The following is a 16,602-nucleotide window of genomic DNA, read 5'->3' as shown; positions in this document are numbered from 1 at the left end:
TGCAGAGGAATTTCAGTTTAAATGTAGAATGTAGATATTTTATGGATACAAGTAAATTTTAAATAAGCTTTGCTCATTAAATATTATGGATACTGTCCAGTATAATAACATTCTGGCAAACAAAATAATCTCCTTATAACATTACCTTGTGGTTTTAAAAGTTAGCATCTTTGTGAAAACTTTGGGTTCTTGAAGGAATGATTTGAGAATTAAATCTGATTTTCTAATTGGAAGCTGCACAAGATAGCCGAAAGATTCAGGGGCCAAAGATCAGAATTCTTCATTTGAAGCCTTTGTCAAGTTACTTGCTATTTGACCTCAGGCAATTTACTTGTTCACACTGGGTATCATTTTTCCTAAGTGACAGTTGGTATTTGGATATTACAATATCTGACCTAATTACCGTAAGGAAATTTTTCATAATTATAAGTTACAAAGAGCTTTATAATTTGCATGCATTAAATAAACTGAACTTTCTGTCTCTATTTGCATGGTTTGGATATTGTAAAAATTAGGTGCCAAAAACAAAGAAAATTTTGATCTTGATAATTTTGAATTATCTGTTCAAATTTGAGAAATTCAGAATAAGGAAGAGCTATGTTGTCTTGATCACCCCGTAAACTGTACAGAGGAGCTCAGTCTGCCCCCAGGTCAATTGCTATTTATGGTGCTAGGCAAAAGTGTGCTATGTTATTTTTACAAATGGAGGAAAAGATGTTTCTTTTTTTTTTTTTCTTTAAAATGTTTCTAATAAAGCCCTTAATTGTGTCTCCATAATACTCCAGTCTTATAAGCTGAAAGTCTTCATGAAAATTTGATGATGTTAAATTGGAACCTTCTTTTTCCAGCCATATCTCTATGAAAAAAAAAAAGCAGAAATAAAGTTCAACTTTTAAATCTTACTTTGTTTTGAAATCTAAGCATTCATTGGAAGGAAAGCCAACAGAACTAAATGGATTCAGCAGATGAACTGTAGCTAGTTATCAAAAAGCTAGCAATGATCACCTCAAAGTAGAGATGACCAGAATAAGCTTCATAGTAAGAACAATTGCCCCCAATGCATTAGAATATTTTTTAAAGTATTAACTAGGCGACCTGTGATATGTTCTCCTTTTTGGTTCTTCATTCCACAAGGTAGGGCTCACCACATTATGATTAAGACTTCCATCATTAGCTTTTCCTTAGTCATATTCCTACTGCTGTATAAAATAAACTTTTCTTTCTTATCCACATAGGATCCAGTTATTTATTTAGATTTAATGCTTTTAGCAGGACCAGAGAAAACAAATTTCAAGAAAATTAGTTCTTCTCCTTTCATTTGATTTACCTTTAGGATTAAAGAATATATTAATATAGTATTATAATCCAAGTGATTTCAAAGGAAAAATAGTTATCATAAAAGTACTATTGAAAACTTCCTAGGAACAAATCTTGCCACTAGATGTAGAGAATGGATAGTCCTAGAGCAGCACACTGACAATTTCCAAGTAACTGTGAGTCATCTCTTCTGAACCACATATAAAAGAACTGAAGTGTTTTGTTTCCTGCTCTGGTCATTCTTCAGTTAATACCCTCTATACTGAGAAAACACAAATCAAAGTTGTCTAGTAAAAAAAAAAAAAAGCTGTCTTCCCATCAACTTTTCAAATATCTTCACACACTGACCTATAAAACTGTAGGCAAATAATGAGGGTTATAGATAGTGAGGGGTAAACACCATAAAGCTGATTATAACATCCATATTTATGTACCAATAGCACCATCTATCTCTTTAGATACTTATCCATTATATTATACATACTATAATACAATCTTTGTGTGATAAAACAATGAAGAAATGTTATTATGTGTTTATTTTGTCAGTTTATATGCTTGTAAATATCATAAAATTAGTAGATGAGTTGCATTTCAAATTTTATTATATGTAGCATATATTTATTACACATTCAATTGATTTTATTTATGATCTTTTAGCAGATATTATCAGTTTATCAAAATTTATACTCTTTCTAAGGAGTTATATATCTTATAAACAGAGTGTGAACACAGGACTGTACTAGGTGTGTAGAATATTAATACTGAGCATAAATTATTGATGCTGCATATGTTTAGCATAAAAATCAAATCAATCCAAATAGATAGATTGTGCAATCATACTAAGAATGTGTCAGCTTTATTAAAATTACTCAATTTTATGAAAAAAGTTGCTGGAAGAAAAGAAAGAAATCAACTGTCAAATACCCCTGAATCCACTGTCAAGATGTTCTTGCAGCAGTTCTCCAACTTCAATATCGCCCTGGGTTTCATTTTACCTCGTGTTTTTCTAAGAGAAGTAAGTGACTATGTTTAAAGCTAATCTGGTTTACAGAGTTCTAGTTATCTGCTTAGACTCATTCCTAATGAAATCATGGATGCCAGCGATAATGGAATGATGTCCTGAATGTGTTAAAGACAAAACAAACACACAACAATAAAAATGTTAATCTAGACCCCTATACAAGCAAAAAAGGTTCTTTAACAAAGGATATTAATTAAGCTTCATTTCCGTTTAGTTGCTCAGTCATGTCCAACTCTTTGTGACCCCATGGACTGCAGCAAGCCAGGCATCCCTGTCCATCACCAACTCCTGGAGCTTGCTCAAACACATGTCCATTGAGTCAGTGATGACATCCAACCATCTTATCCTTCATTGTTCCCTTTGATATTGAGACACATGCTCTACGAAAAATAGTAAAGGTGGAAAATGATCTCTGATTGGACTATATAATTCTAAGAAGGAAGAAAATGATCAGAAAAAGCAACTTTGACATATAGTAACTCTTTTAAGTTGCAGTTATAATTAACTATATCCTGTGGGGTTTTTCACATCATCATTATTCAGGTATAATTTACATGCAATAAAACCCATCAATTTTAACGTACAGCTCCAGGAGTTTTAGCAAATTAGTGCAGTCATATAATCACCACTGTAAGCAACAGACACAAGGATTCCATGACTTGAGGCATTTTCCTTAAATGTCCTTTGTAGGTATAGTTAGCTGCTTCATACATCCATCAGTAAACAGTTTTCAAGTTTCAATAGTTTGACTAGTCTAGAATGTTGTATAAATTAAATCACAAGGTAGATAGCATTATGAGTTTGGTTTCTTTCACTTAGTGCATTGCATTTGAAATGCATTTGTGCTATGGAGTAACAATAGTTTGTCATAGTTAATACATGTCTAATTTTGTGAGAAAACTGCCAAACTATTTTTGCAATATTTTTAGCAGTTTACATATTCACTAGCAATGCGTGAGGGCTCCTTTGTTCTGTTTTAGTCAGTGCTTGGTATTATAAACTTATTTTCTGTTTAGATATTTGAATAGATATATTGTGATACTTCAGTGTGTCTTTATTATATAATATCCATGTGACAAAAATGTTGAACATATTTTTATATGCTTGTTTGCCATTTCTATATCTTACTTGGTAGAGTGTCCATTCAGATCTTATTGGGTTATCTATTTTTTTTAATGGTGTGTTGGGAATTTTTTTTATTCTGGATATAGATCTTTTATCAAATACATGATCAAAGCCAGATTGTGGCTTGTTTCCTTTTCCTTCCTGTATTTTGCTGAACAGAAGTTTTTAATTTTGGTGAAGTAAAATTTATTTATAAATTTTTTTTGAGAAAATGCATTTTTCTCAGTGCAAAAAATCACTGATTATTTCAAAGGCACATAACTTTTTCTTGTATGCTTTATTCTACAAATTTTTAAGTTTAAATATTACAGGTTTCATTTTTAGTAAAATCACTGTAGCTTTATATTATGCTTTGAATACAGGTTATGCATGCCATCCATCAAGCTTTATTTATTTATTTTTTCCTAAAACATTTTGGCTATTCTAATTCATTTGTGATACTGCATGAATTTTAAAATCAGACTGTACAATACTAACAAATTCTGATGGACTTTATTGAAATTGCTGTGGGTTTTTTTTTTATCACATTGAGAAAAAGTCCCATGCTGTAAAATACAATATTGTATAGGAACCTGGAATGTTAGGTCCACGAATCAAGGTAAATTAGAAGTGGTCAAACAGGATATGGAAAGACTGAACATTGACATTTTAGGAATCATTGACCTTAAAAGGCTGGAATGGGTGAATTCAATACAGATGGCCATTATACCTACTACTGTGGGCAAGAATCTCTTAGAAGAAATGGAATAGCTCTCATTGTCAAAAAAAGAGTCCTAAATGCCGTACTTGGGTACAGTCTCAAAAATGGCAGAACTCTGTTTCCAAGGCAAACCATTTAATATTACAGTAATCCAAGTCAATGTCCCAAACACTAATGCCTAAGAAGCTGAAGTTGAATGGTTCTATGAAGACCTACAAGACCTTCTAGAACTAACACCCAAAAAAGATGTCCTTTTCATCATAAGAGACTGGAATGCAAAAGTAGGAAGTAAAGAGACACCTAGAGTAACAGTCAAGTTTGGCTTTGGAGTACAAAACAAAGCAGGGCAAAGGCTAACAGTCTTGCCAAAAGAATGCACTGCTCATAGCAAACACTGTCTTCCAATAACAAAAGAGAAGACTACACATGGACATCACCAGATGGTTAATACTGGAATCAGATTGATTATATCCTTTGCAGCCAAAGATGGAGAAGCTCTATACAGTCAGCAAAAACAAGACCGTGAGGTGTCTGTGGCTCAGATCAAGAACTCCCTAATACCAAATTCAGACTTAAATTGAAAAGAAATAGGAAAAACAATTAGACCATCCAGGTATGACTGAATCAAATCCCTTATGGTTATAGAGCGGAAGTGACAAATAGAGTCAAGGGATTAGATCTGATAGACAGAGTGCCCAAAGAACTATGGATGGAGGTTCATGACATTGTACAGGTGGCAGTGATCAAGACCATCCCCAAGAAAAAGAAGCACAAAAAGGCAAAATCATTGTCTGAGGAATTTACAAATAGCTGAGAAAAGAAGAGAAGCTAAAGGCCAAGGATAAAAGGAAAGATATACCCATTTGAATGCAGAGTTACAAAGAATAACAAGGAGAGATAAGAAAGCCTTCCTCAGTGATCCATGCAAAGAAATATAGGAAAACAATAGAACGGGAAATACTAGAGATCTCTTCAAGAAAATTAGAGATACCAAGGGAATATTTCATGTAAAGATGGGCTCAATAAAAGACAGAAATAGTATGGACCTAATAGAAGCAGGAGATATTAAGAAGATATTAAGCAAGAATACCCAGAAGAACTATACAGAAAAGATCTTCATGACCCATATAACCACAGTGATGGTATCACTCACCTAGAGCCAGACATTCTCATTCTGGAATGCAAAGTCAAGTGGGAATTAGGAAGTATCACGAACAAAGTTAGTGGAGGTGATAGAATTCCAGTTGAGCTATTTCAAATCCTAAAAGATGATTCTATTAAGGTGCTGCCCACAATGTGCCAGAAAATTTGGAAAACTCAGAAGTGACCACAGGACTGGAAAAAGTCAGTTTTCATTCCAATCCCAAAGAAAGGCAATGCCAAAGAATGGTCAAACTACCACACAATTGCACTCATCTCACACTAGCAAAGTAATGCTTAAATTTTTTCAAGCGAGACAGTACATGAACCAAGAATTCCAGATGTTCAAGCTGGATTTAGAAAAGGCAGAGGAACCAGAGATCAAATTGTCAACATCTGCTGGATAGTAGAAAAAGCAAGAGAATTCCAGAAAACCATCTACTTCTGCTTTATTGACTATACCAAAGCCTTTGACTGTGTAGATCACAACAATCTTTGGAAAATTCTAAAAGAGATGGGAATACTAGTCCACCTTACCTGCCTCCTGAGAAGTCTGTATGCACATCAAGAAGCAAGAGTTAGAACCGGACATGGAGCAATGGACAGGTTCCAAATTCGGAAAGGAGTACATCAAGGCTGTATATTGTCACCCTGCTTATTTAACTTATAGGCAGAGTACATCATGAGAAATGCTGGGCTGGAAGAAGCACAAGCTGGAATCAAGGTTTCTGAGAGAAATATCAATAACCTCAGTTATGCGGATGACACCACCCTTATGGCGGAAAGTGAAGAGGAACTGAAGAGTCTCTTGATGAAAGTGAAAGAGGAGAGTGATGGAGCTAGCTGGCTTAAAATTCAGCTTTCAAAAAACAAAGATCATGGCAGCTGGTCCCATCAGTTCATGGCAAATAGATGGGGAAACAATGGAAACAGTGACAGACTTTATTTTCTTGGGCTCCAGAACACTGCAGATGGTGACTGCAGCCATGAAATTAAACGACTCTTGTTCCTTGGAAAAAAAGCTATGGACAGCATATTAAAAAGCAGAGACATTACTTTGCAAACAAAGTCCCATCTAGTCAAATCTATGGTTTTTCCAGTAGTCCTGTATGGGTGTGAGAGTGGGACCATAAAGAAAGACAAGGGCCAAAGAATGGATGCTTTTGAACTGTGGTGCTGGAGTAGACTCTTGAGAGTTCCTTGGACTGCAAGGAGATCAAACCATCAAACCTAAAGGAAATCAGTCCTGAATATTCATTGGAAGGATAGATGCTGAAGCTAAAATTGCAGTAATTTGCCCACCTGATGCTAAGAACTGACTCATTGGAAAAGACCCTGGTGCTGGGAAAGATTGAAGACAGGAGGAGAAGGGGATGACAGAGGATGAGATAGTTGGATAGCATCACCTACTTGATGGACATGAGTTTGAGCACTCCAGGACTTTTTGCTGGACAGGAAAGCCTGGCATGATGCCATGGGGTCACAAAGAGTCAGACACCACTGAATGAATGAACTGAACTGAACTGAACTGAGAAGAATTGAAATTGTAACAATATAGCATCTTCTAAACAATAAACAAAATATCTGCATAATTTATTTCCATTTTCTTTGATTTTTTTCATCAGTGTATTGTGGCTTATAGTACATAGACATTACGCATAATTTGGAAGATTTATACTTAAAAGTGTTTAATGTAGTTTGAAGTCAAACTATAAGTGATACTGTATTTTTTGTTTTGATCAACAACTGCTCAGTACTATTATATTAAAATAAATTTAAAAAAAAATATTAGCCTTATATCCTATGATCTTGTGAATTGAGATGTGTTTATAATGTGTGCTTGTATTTATAAATTTTTGTGACTTTCCAAGTAGATGCTCATATCATCTCTGAGACAGATAACTTTATTTCTTTCAAGCTGTGCTTATTTTCTTTTTATTTATTTGATTTTATTAATTTTATTTTCATAGGGCACTGTCAAGAACGTCCATATAATATGGAATAGAAATCATGAGAGTCATTTTTTTTAGCCTTGTCCCTAATCATAGAAATCATCTGCAGATTATTTGGCTTATAAAATATGACACCTAATGTCTATAAATATGTGTGAAAGATGCAACATATATTCCTTATTTTAAATATGGTAAAGCTTAATTTAAATTTATTGTTTTCAATATCTATATAGGCAAATTTTATGTTAGTATACATGTGCATTTGCACATATTAGTATACAAATAATGTGCACTAATAAAAATTAAATTATGTTCCTGTTATACTCTTATGGAATATTCTATAAAAGTCCTCCTTGGGATGCATATAATCCATTCAGCAGCTTACGTCCACATAAAGCTAAGCCTAACCTATACTTATTCTCATCTTGTGCCACCTAATACAGGGGCAGATATAAATGTGCTTCAAGAAAAAAATATGTGTGTACATATTAGGAGAAGAATAGGACAGGAAAAACTTCTGAGATATTTTCTAAGATACTAATTTGTGTTTTGATCTTTCTATGGTTGAGCACTCCATCTTCTAAAAGTCAGCAGGGAAGACAACTAAATTCCATGTCAGCAAGGTTTAGTTTGCAAGATCCCAAGAAGTATACATTTGAAAAATTCTATGGACAGAGGAGCCGGGCAGGCTGCAATCCATGGAGTCGCAAAGAGCCAGATAGGACGGAGTGACTTTCACTTTCACTTTTTTTGGAGAGAGTATGGTCCTGTAAGTCTAGTGTTTGTACAGCGCATCAAGACAATTAGGTTTGCACTCCATCACACCCACAGTGTGATACGTCTCGTCAGATCCACAACTATTGCTCTGGGGTCACCTTCATTATATAGAATCTCTTTTACTGCAAGAACCTCCTAAATAGACTCACTGTTTCCTCTGGATCTGGCAGAACACAGAAGCCAGAAGTAGATCGTTTGAAGTAAGCTTCCATTCATTGGTGCATGTTCAATTGTATCAGACTCTTTGCGACCTCATGGATCGTAGCCCACCAGGCTCCTCTGTCTATGGGATGTTCTAGGCAAGAACATTGGAGTGGGTTGCTATTTACTCCTCCAGGGTAGCTTCCTACCCCAAAGATCAAAACAGAGTCTCTCATGTCTTCCACACGGAGCAGGCAGATTCCTTACAAACTGCCTCCTTAGAAGCACCTTGTTCCAAAAAAAATCAAGCCCTTTTTGTCCTTTTCAGACTTCATTCCTCATCACTACCAAGCTATTGAAATGGAACAGAAAACCAGATCTAGGTCTAAGCTTAGTGGAAGCCAAAGCTGCAGGAGGTTGACCACATGGATTTCATGATTTAATACACAGAGGACTATGGGTTACACACCAGAACTTTGAATTTCAAGAGCAGAGAAATTCCCTTATTTTGCTTAATTTGCTTTGGAATTGCTTTGCAGAAAGCCATTTCTTGCCTTTTTTTTTCTTTTTTAGGCTACATTTTTTTTCTATTAGCAACTCAATCTCTACATACATATGATATTGCAAAAATTATAAATGGATTAACAATTAAATAAACAATATAAATTCATGAATATTTACATAAAGCTATGGCTCTAGGTTTGGGTACATTTTGTGCTAGGTACTTTAGTAAATACAGCAAACATAAAGGAACTCAGCTTCTTCAGTTTGTAAAAATAAGCTTTTAAAAAATAGCAAATGTATCATCTCATAAAATACTTAATATGTCAAACCCAGAAACATCAATAACTAAATGACAAAAGAACATTTTTAAAGAAAAGTTGGTGATAAAAATATTTAGTTTAAAAATTTTAGCAATTGGGCTTAGGACTCAAAAACACAAAGCCCTTCCTTAATAAAATTTTATTTTTCTCAAATAGTTACATTTGGAATAGTATGAAAAATAGGATCTATCTAGACATCATAAAATTTTCTCTTTGTACAATTATCTATACGTTAACAAATCAATAAAAAAAAATGAATTCACACACATCAAAAGCACAAACTAAATAGTTCAGAGAACACTATCAATATATTTGAGCTTCCCTGGTTGCTCAGTGGTAAAGAATCACCTGCAATTCAGGTTTAATCCATGGGTCAGGAAGATCCTGTGGAGGAGGAAATGGCAACCCAGTCCAATACTCTTGCGTGGAAAATCCCATGGATAGAGAATCCTGGCAGGCTACAGTCCATGGGGTCGCAAAAGAGTCAGACACAAGTTAGCAGCTAAACAAAACAACAAACAATCAGGGTATTTAGGTATATTTAGTCATAACAGAAGGATAGATAGATAAGTAGACAGACAAACTGAAATACAGAAATGATTAATGAAAGTAGCGGAAACCCATAGTTTATAAAATGTACCTATTGTTATGCAGGTTTTCATATTTAATGACAAAGAGGTTAGCATTTGTTAATGTGATGTAATGAATGATTGGGAATAAGTGAAGCTGCTATAAGAGAGACCTGAAGTCACAATGTTTTGAACTTGTGATAAGTTTGTCCCTCACCTAATAATATAGCTGATCTGGTAGCTTGATGGTGTCAGGGACCCAGTCTCCATCCATTTTGATTTCTGCCATTCTCTCATGTTATTGCCTATAGGGTCAATGATATCAACCCAGCTGAAGTAAATGAACTGTTGTATCTATAACTGAGTTTTCTTAAGAAATATTCCAATCACTCGTCTCCTTTAGCAAGGCCCTTTTTAATATCCTGCAACAGCTGATTGCCTGATTAATGTCTCATGAAATGCACAACTTGCTATTGTGAATGACCTGAATTTTGGCAGGAAAAAGTGTAGACAATATAGTATGTGTCATACTAGCTATAAATTATCTTTTGCCACCATTGAGTCCAAGTTTGAAATATGCAAACATTCATAATAAAAATCCTTTCTTTTTGAATACTTCAAAAGATTTTCTCATAGCTGTAACATACATCAGAATGTGTTGTTCTTAATCTCTTATGAAAGATTGCATCTGATTGATAAAACAATGACAGAATTGACACTGTTGCAGTTTTCATATACTGAAATAATGTAGTCTTGTGCTTTCAATAAACAATAAGTTCACAAAACCTCACAAGGAAACTGTCCAGTTAGTTACTTTACTTCCAGAATAAGATTTTACTGAATGACCACTTCTAAATGCTTGAAGATGTGTTTGATGGAAGGGAGTTAGAAGAAGAGTTTCAAACTATGTTTAGAATATATAATAATCATATATCTTTATATTTGACTGTTTTGAATAAAATTGTGATATAACAAACCCAAATTTTGACTATATAGATAAATATAATGAGTTAATGCAGTTAAGCAGGGTGTTTGACACATGTTGAACATTCTGCAAGATTTAGCAGTTGTATATCTTACTCGTTACACAACTTACTGTAAATATCTGCTGAACAGAATTAGATAACTTCCTATGGGGTCAAAATTAGTCCACACTTCCTCCCTAATAGCCAAGAATTACTTCCAAAATAATTTAAATGTCCAGCTTGTGATTATTGCAGTGTTTTTTATTTATTAAGTCAAATTAAGGAACACAAACTTAGATTCTAATGCCTGTGATTTTTAGTGAAATTTGTACATTTATTGCACCATGATAGTGAATTAATTGAACTTAATTTTGCTTAATATTCAAAAAAGGACATTTTCTTTGTGAGAAGCTATGTATCTTCTACAGGACCTGATTACCTAGATCGGAATTGTGACTTGCCCTTTTACTGATAGTATGACCTCCAGCAAGATGATTGACTTGTTTGGTAAAATGGGCATACTAAGAACAGATACTTCACAAAGACAATAAATGAATGGGGTTTAGAAGAATCTAGTAGAGAAGCAGAGCTGAATTAAATGATGTCTATGATTGCTTTTTATTGATTATTTATTGTTACTACTTTTACTGTTTCCTTAAAGGTTGATCAAATGATAAACAAAAGAAGAAACTTGCTCCTTTAAGTCTAGGAACAGTTTTATTTTGTTTTGTTTTTTCCTCCAGTAAAATAAATTATTGCCCCTAAACCTAGTTTCTAATCATCAATGATTATCTGTTTGAAATCAAAGTCTTGGTAGCTTTGAAATAATTGCCTCATGTTTCTAAATTCTTTTGTTGCTGTTGTTGTTTATAGAGCATGTAAGCAAGCAAGAGAAGAATTGATACAAAGGGGGGTGAATGAAAACATAGCCCTTTAATCTAAAAAGGTAAAGGGTGTATATATATATATATCAAATTTTCTTTATCCATTCATCTGTCAATGGACATTTAGGCTGCTTCCATGTCCTGGATGTTGTAAATAGTGTTGCAATGAATACTGAGGTACATGTATCTTTTCAAATTATAGTTTTCTCTATATGCACAGAATATATGCACAGGATATATGCACAGAAGTGGAATTGCTAGATCGTATGGTAGCTCTATTTTTAAGGTTTTAAGGAACCTCCATACTGTTCTTCATAGTGGCTGTATCAATTTACATTCCCATCAACAGTGTAGGAGGCTTCCCTTTTCTCCACACCCTCTCCAGCAAGTATTGTTTGTAGATTTTTTGATGATGGCCTTTCTGATCTGTGTGAGATGATGCCTCATTGAAGTTTTGATTTGCATTTTTGTAATAATGAATCATGTTAAGCATCTTTCTATGTGCTTTTTAGCCACGTGTCTGTCTTCTTTGGAGAAATGCCTATTTAGATCTTCCGTCCATTTTTTTTTGTTGAGTTGCTTGTTTTTTTGATGTTGAGTTGCATGTACTGATTGTGTATTTTGGAGATTAATCTCTTGTTGGTTGCTTCTTTGCAAATATTTTCTTTCATTCTGAGGGTTGCCTTTCTGTTTTGTTTATGGTCTTCTGATCTTAGTCTTAAAAAAGATTGACATAATGCCATTTGCAATGACATGGATAAACATTAAGATTGTCACACTGAGTGAAGTAAGTCATACACAGAAAGATGACAATATCATAAGATATTGCTTACATGTGGAATCTAAAAAATAAAAAAGGTACAAATGAACTTATCTGCAAAATAGAAATAGAGTTATAGATATAGAAAAAACTTATGGTAACAAGGGAGTAAGGACAGGGGAGGGATACTTTGGAAGATTGGGATTGATATATATGTACCACTATACATAAAACAGATAATTAATAAAGGGCTACCCTGTGGCACAGGGAATTCTACTCAATACTTTGTAATGCCTATATGGAAAAAGAATCTATGGGGAAAAAGTGTATATATATATATATATATACATATATATATATATATGAGATTTACTTTTCTGTACACCTGAAACTTATGCATCATTGTAAATCAACTGTACTCCAGTAAAAATGTAAAACTAATAAAAAAAGAAAGTGAAGGATAATAGGTATCACAAAGAGCAGTAGAGATTACAAGACAAAGTATTTCTGTATGTAGTACATTACATGTTACTCAGAATTGTGTTTCTCACTTCTGAAAACTGACCTTCAGAGAACTGTGTGACATTGTAGGTCAGAATGATGAACAGAGTTGCCCTGCCAAATTGACCACATAAAATTAAAACAATAGTGAAATAGTTGCTGAAATTCTTAATCAGTTAAGCAATATGCTCAAAAAAAATTCCCCTTCAGAATTTGTAGTACACAACAAATGTTTTTTACACTAGAGAAGTGTCTTTAATATTAATAGTAATCAGTTGAGTTTCTGGGGGAAAAAATTGTATTCTTTCCATTTTATGTTGTCTTTGTACATTTACTTAAAAACTACTGTTAAATTTATAAAACCTACTAACTTCACATGAAATAATGCAAACAATATTTGTTACTTGATATATTATTAAGTAGATGTATTATCCAGTACAATATTGAGAAAATAAATATCAAATATTTACAATACTCATATCACAGATTCAACTGTAATTAATGAGATAGCAACATGATAAAAATTATATTAATGTACTGCTATAGGATAAAGCAACTGAACACAAAATTATTATAAATACATTGTTTTTCATTCAATGAAAGAAAATGGCATTATCTGTCAAGAGCTCTTATTTCTTACATTATTTTCACTTCTGCAGTTTCTTTAAGTCTTAACATTCCCTTAGGCTAAATGAGCCAATATCACCTGTCTGTATACATAAGGACAAAAACAGTAAGTTAAATGAACACATTTTGAAATTTTTGAGAAACATGTTTCTAAAATTATTCATGCAAATCTGTCATATTAGATTTTAGGGAAATTTTTACTGACATCACCATTTAGGCATATAAAAATCAAAATCAAAAAATCCTGAGAAAAATATGTATGTATATGTATATATGTATACATATATATACATATATAAAGTACTTATTTCATTTAAATAGTCTATTTCAAATGTGTTTTTTTTTTTTAATCAATGTTCATTTTACAATTCAATTATATGTCTCCTTGAATTACCATGGGTTCCCTGGTGACTCTGAAGGTCAAGAATCTGCCTGCAATGCAGGAGACTCAGGTTCCATCTCTGAGTTGGGAAGACACCCTGGAGAAGGAAATGACAACAGACTGCAGTATTCTTGCCTGGAGATTTCCACGGACAGGAAAGCCAGGGGGGGCTACAGTCCATGCAGTCACAAAGATTCAGACATGACTGAGCAACTAACACTTTTGCACTAACATAGATTCATTGCTAATAAATAAAGTAAACAATTGATTGTACATTTTTTATTGTTAAAACTCTCAGAAATCTTGCTTTATCTTATGGTGCATTCTCTATTTAAAATGAAGTTTTTAAAGAGGTTATTGCCTTAAGGTCTACTAGACTGGTTTCTTTAAATCTACATAAGAAAATAGGGACTATTTCTTTGTTCTCATGAATTTGTTTTATCATATATTCTAGAAAGAAGAACAATGTAGACCAAATTTGATATTTATTTTCATATATACTCAGGCTTCAAAACCAACTCGTACCAAAATTGAAGGTATTTTAAACAGATTCAAAGTATTGTTCCTTCTGGTTATTTTTGTTCTTGTTCTACTTTTATCATGTTCTATCTTGCTTCTATCTTTCTTACTTGGGGGTATATTTTTCTTACTTGGGAGTCATCAAGAACCTTTATATGTAAAAAATATATAAATTTTAATGTATATATTAAGAATATGTATTTGAAGACATATATATACATATATATACACACACATATACACATGCACACACATATCAGGCATATATATACTGATGCATACAAATTATGTACATATATATACATGTAAATTGATTATATATAATTAGGTATAGATAATGATATTGATGATGTATTGATGATGATGATAATAGTATTGATGATATAGATCAGAGTAAGATAAACTTTTTTCTGTAATAGGCTATATATAATATAAATATTTTGGTCTTGTGGGCTATTTAGATGTCTGTCACAATTGCCCAACTGTGACCCTATTATACTGTAATATGTAAGCAACTGTAAACAATGGGTAAACAAAATAACATTGTTGATTTTTAATAAAACTATTTACAAAAACAGGCATCTATCTAGATTTGGCCCTGAAGTTTGCTTACCCGATATATGTGCTAGATACAACAGCAGAATGGAAGAGATATATAACAGAGCCTGGAACAGATATTTACAAAAACAGGCATCTAGCTAGATTTGGCCCTGCAGTTTGCTTACCCCTGATATACACATTAGACACAGCAGCAGAATGGAAGCAATATGTAACAGAGCCTGTACTCAATATATTTCATTTACCCACACTTCTGACCTAAACTCTCACATAAGTTTGCCAAATCATAATATACCCATCTTTCCAGATTCATTAAATAGGCATATGTATACATTCTCATTAATTTTGCAGATTAAATTTACCCTTTCATGAAAATAATTTTTTAAAAGTCCTCTGCCATTCTATAATTTTACACGTAAATGTCACCCACCAGAATCTTGCATAGAAAAGTGATCAAGATAAAACAATGTAAAATTAAATAGATTGAACTTAAAAGACTAATACTGATACAAAATATTAATATTGTAGACTATATGATATAAAATTATAACTGGAAATAACCTGTAGTGCTTTTGAAAGTGACAGCAATGAAAGTAATGTGACATCTGGATCATGGGAGAAGTTCCTGCCATTGAGACAGAATAACCCATGTTTTTATTCTGCATTAATTATGATTCTGCATGATTTTTCTTTCTTCTTCTTAAGTTTATATCAAAACTGGCATGGCATGAAAGGCAGTTCCTTCCACTTTTTTCTATAAATAATGTGGGAAGACTTTGGTGAGAAAATTATGATTGATTTGACACCTGAAGAATGAAATTTAGAAAGCCAAGCAAAACAGAAAAAAAAAAAAAAACACCAAAGCTGATAGAAGAACCTGAAAAATGCTACACTGAAAAATGTTACACTGACCTTATGGACATACTTAAGACCACTTAACCCTATAAATAAATAAATAAAATCAATAAAATTAAAAAAGCTGCTTCATTGAGAAGATCAATACTGTGAGTATAGTCAGACTCACAAGGAAAAGGGAAAGACAGAAATGATAAAAATTATAGAATAGAGAAAATGAAAAACAAACCACCACCAATAACAAATATCTTGCTAGTAATCATCGTTGAAGATGAGAGTATCGGTGTTGATATTTGGAGGCAGCTATCATGTAAAATATTGAAATTCACTACCATGTGAAATAATGCATGTACATAAATGGAAAAACCAGAATTATCAGTATGTATGAAATGTGACACAAAGTGGTATAGATGAAGTCATATAAAATTTCCATAATCTTTGATTGGAATGGAAGCATTAGTATGTCTCAAAAGACATTTTATGTGTATAACTTTATATATATCTGAGAGGGTAACAGGCAGGAAGGCCAGGGGTCTCCAAACAGAGGAAATAGGCTGCAAGTGCCAGACATTTTTCTCTCTCTTAAGCGACAGGAAGAAACAAACCAGCGATATGTTTTTCCTTCTCTATACAAATTTAAAAGGAGGTTTCTCTTAAAATGCTGTGTTGCCATGACACCTGGTTTCACCTGAAGCTAACTACTCTCAAACTTAAGTTAACCAACACATTTCTTTTTCTTATGGAAATGTTGTCTTAAGCTATGTTAATGTGCTATGCATTTACCCCAGACTCTAAGTTCCACCAAATGGCTTAACCTACTTAATTAGATATTGTTCCCCTAATCTATGTAAACAAAACTATTTGTTTGGTAATCTACCCTTCTACAAGATTCAAGTCAATCGTTTTATGGCCAGGGATGAATTATCTGATGCCATTCTAAATTCTAAGACATTCCTTTCTTTTCATTAACAGACTGTGAGTGACT

This window comes from Cervus elaphus, chromosome 31 (genome assembly GCF_910594005.1).
Source record: "Cervus elaphus chromosome 31, mCerEla1.1, whole genome shotgun sequence".
Lineage (NCBI taxonomy): Eukaryota > Metazoa > Chordata > Mammalia > Artiodactyla > Cervidae > Cervus > Cervus elaphus.
This window is presented reverse-complemented; position numbering follows the sequence as displayed.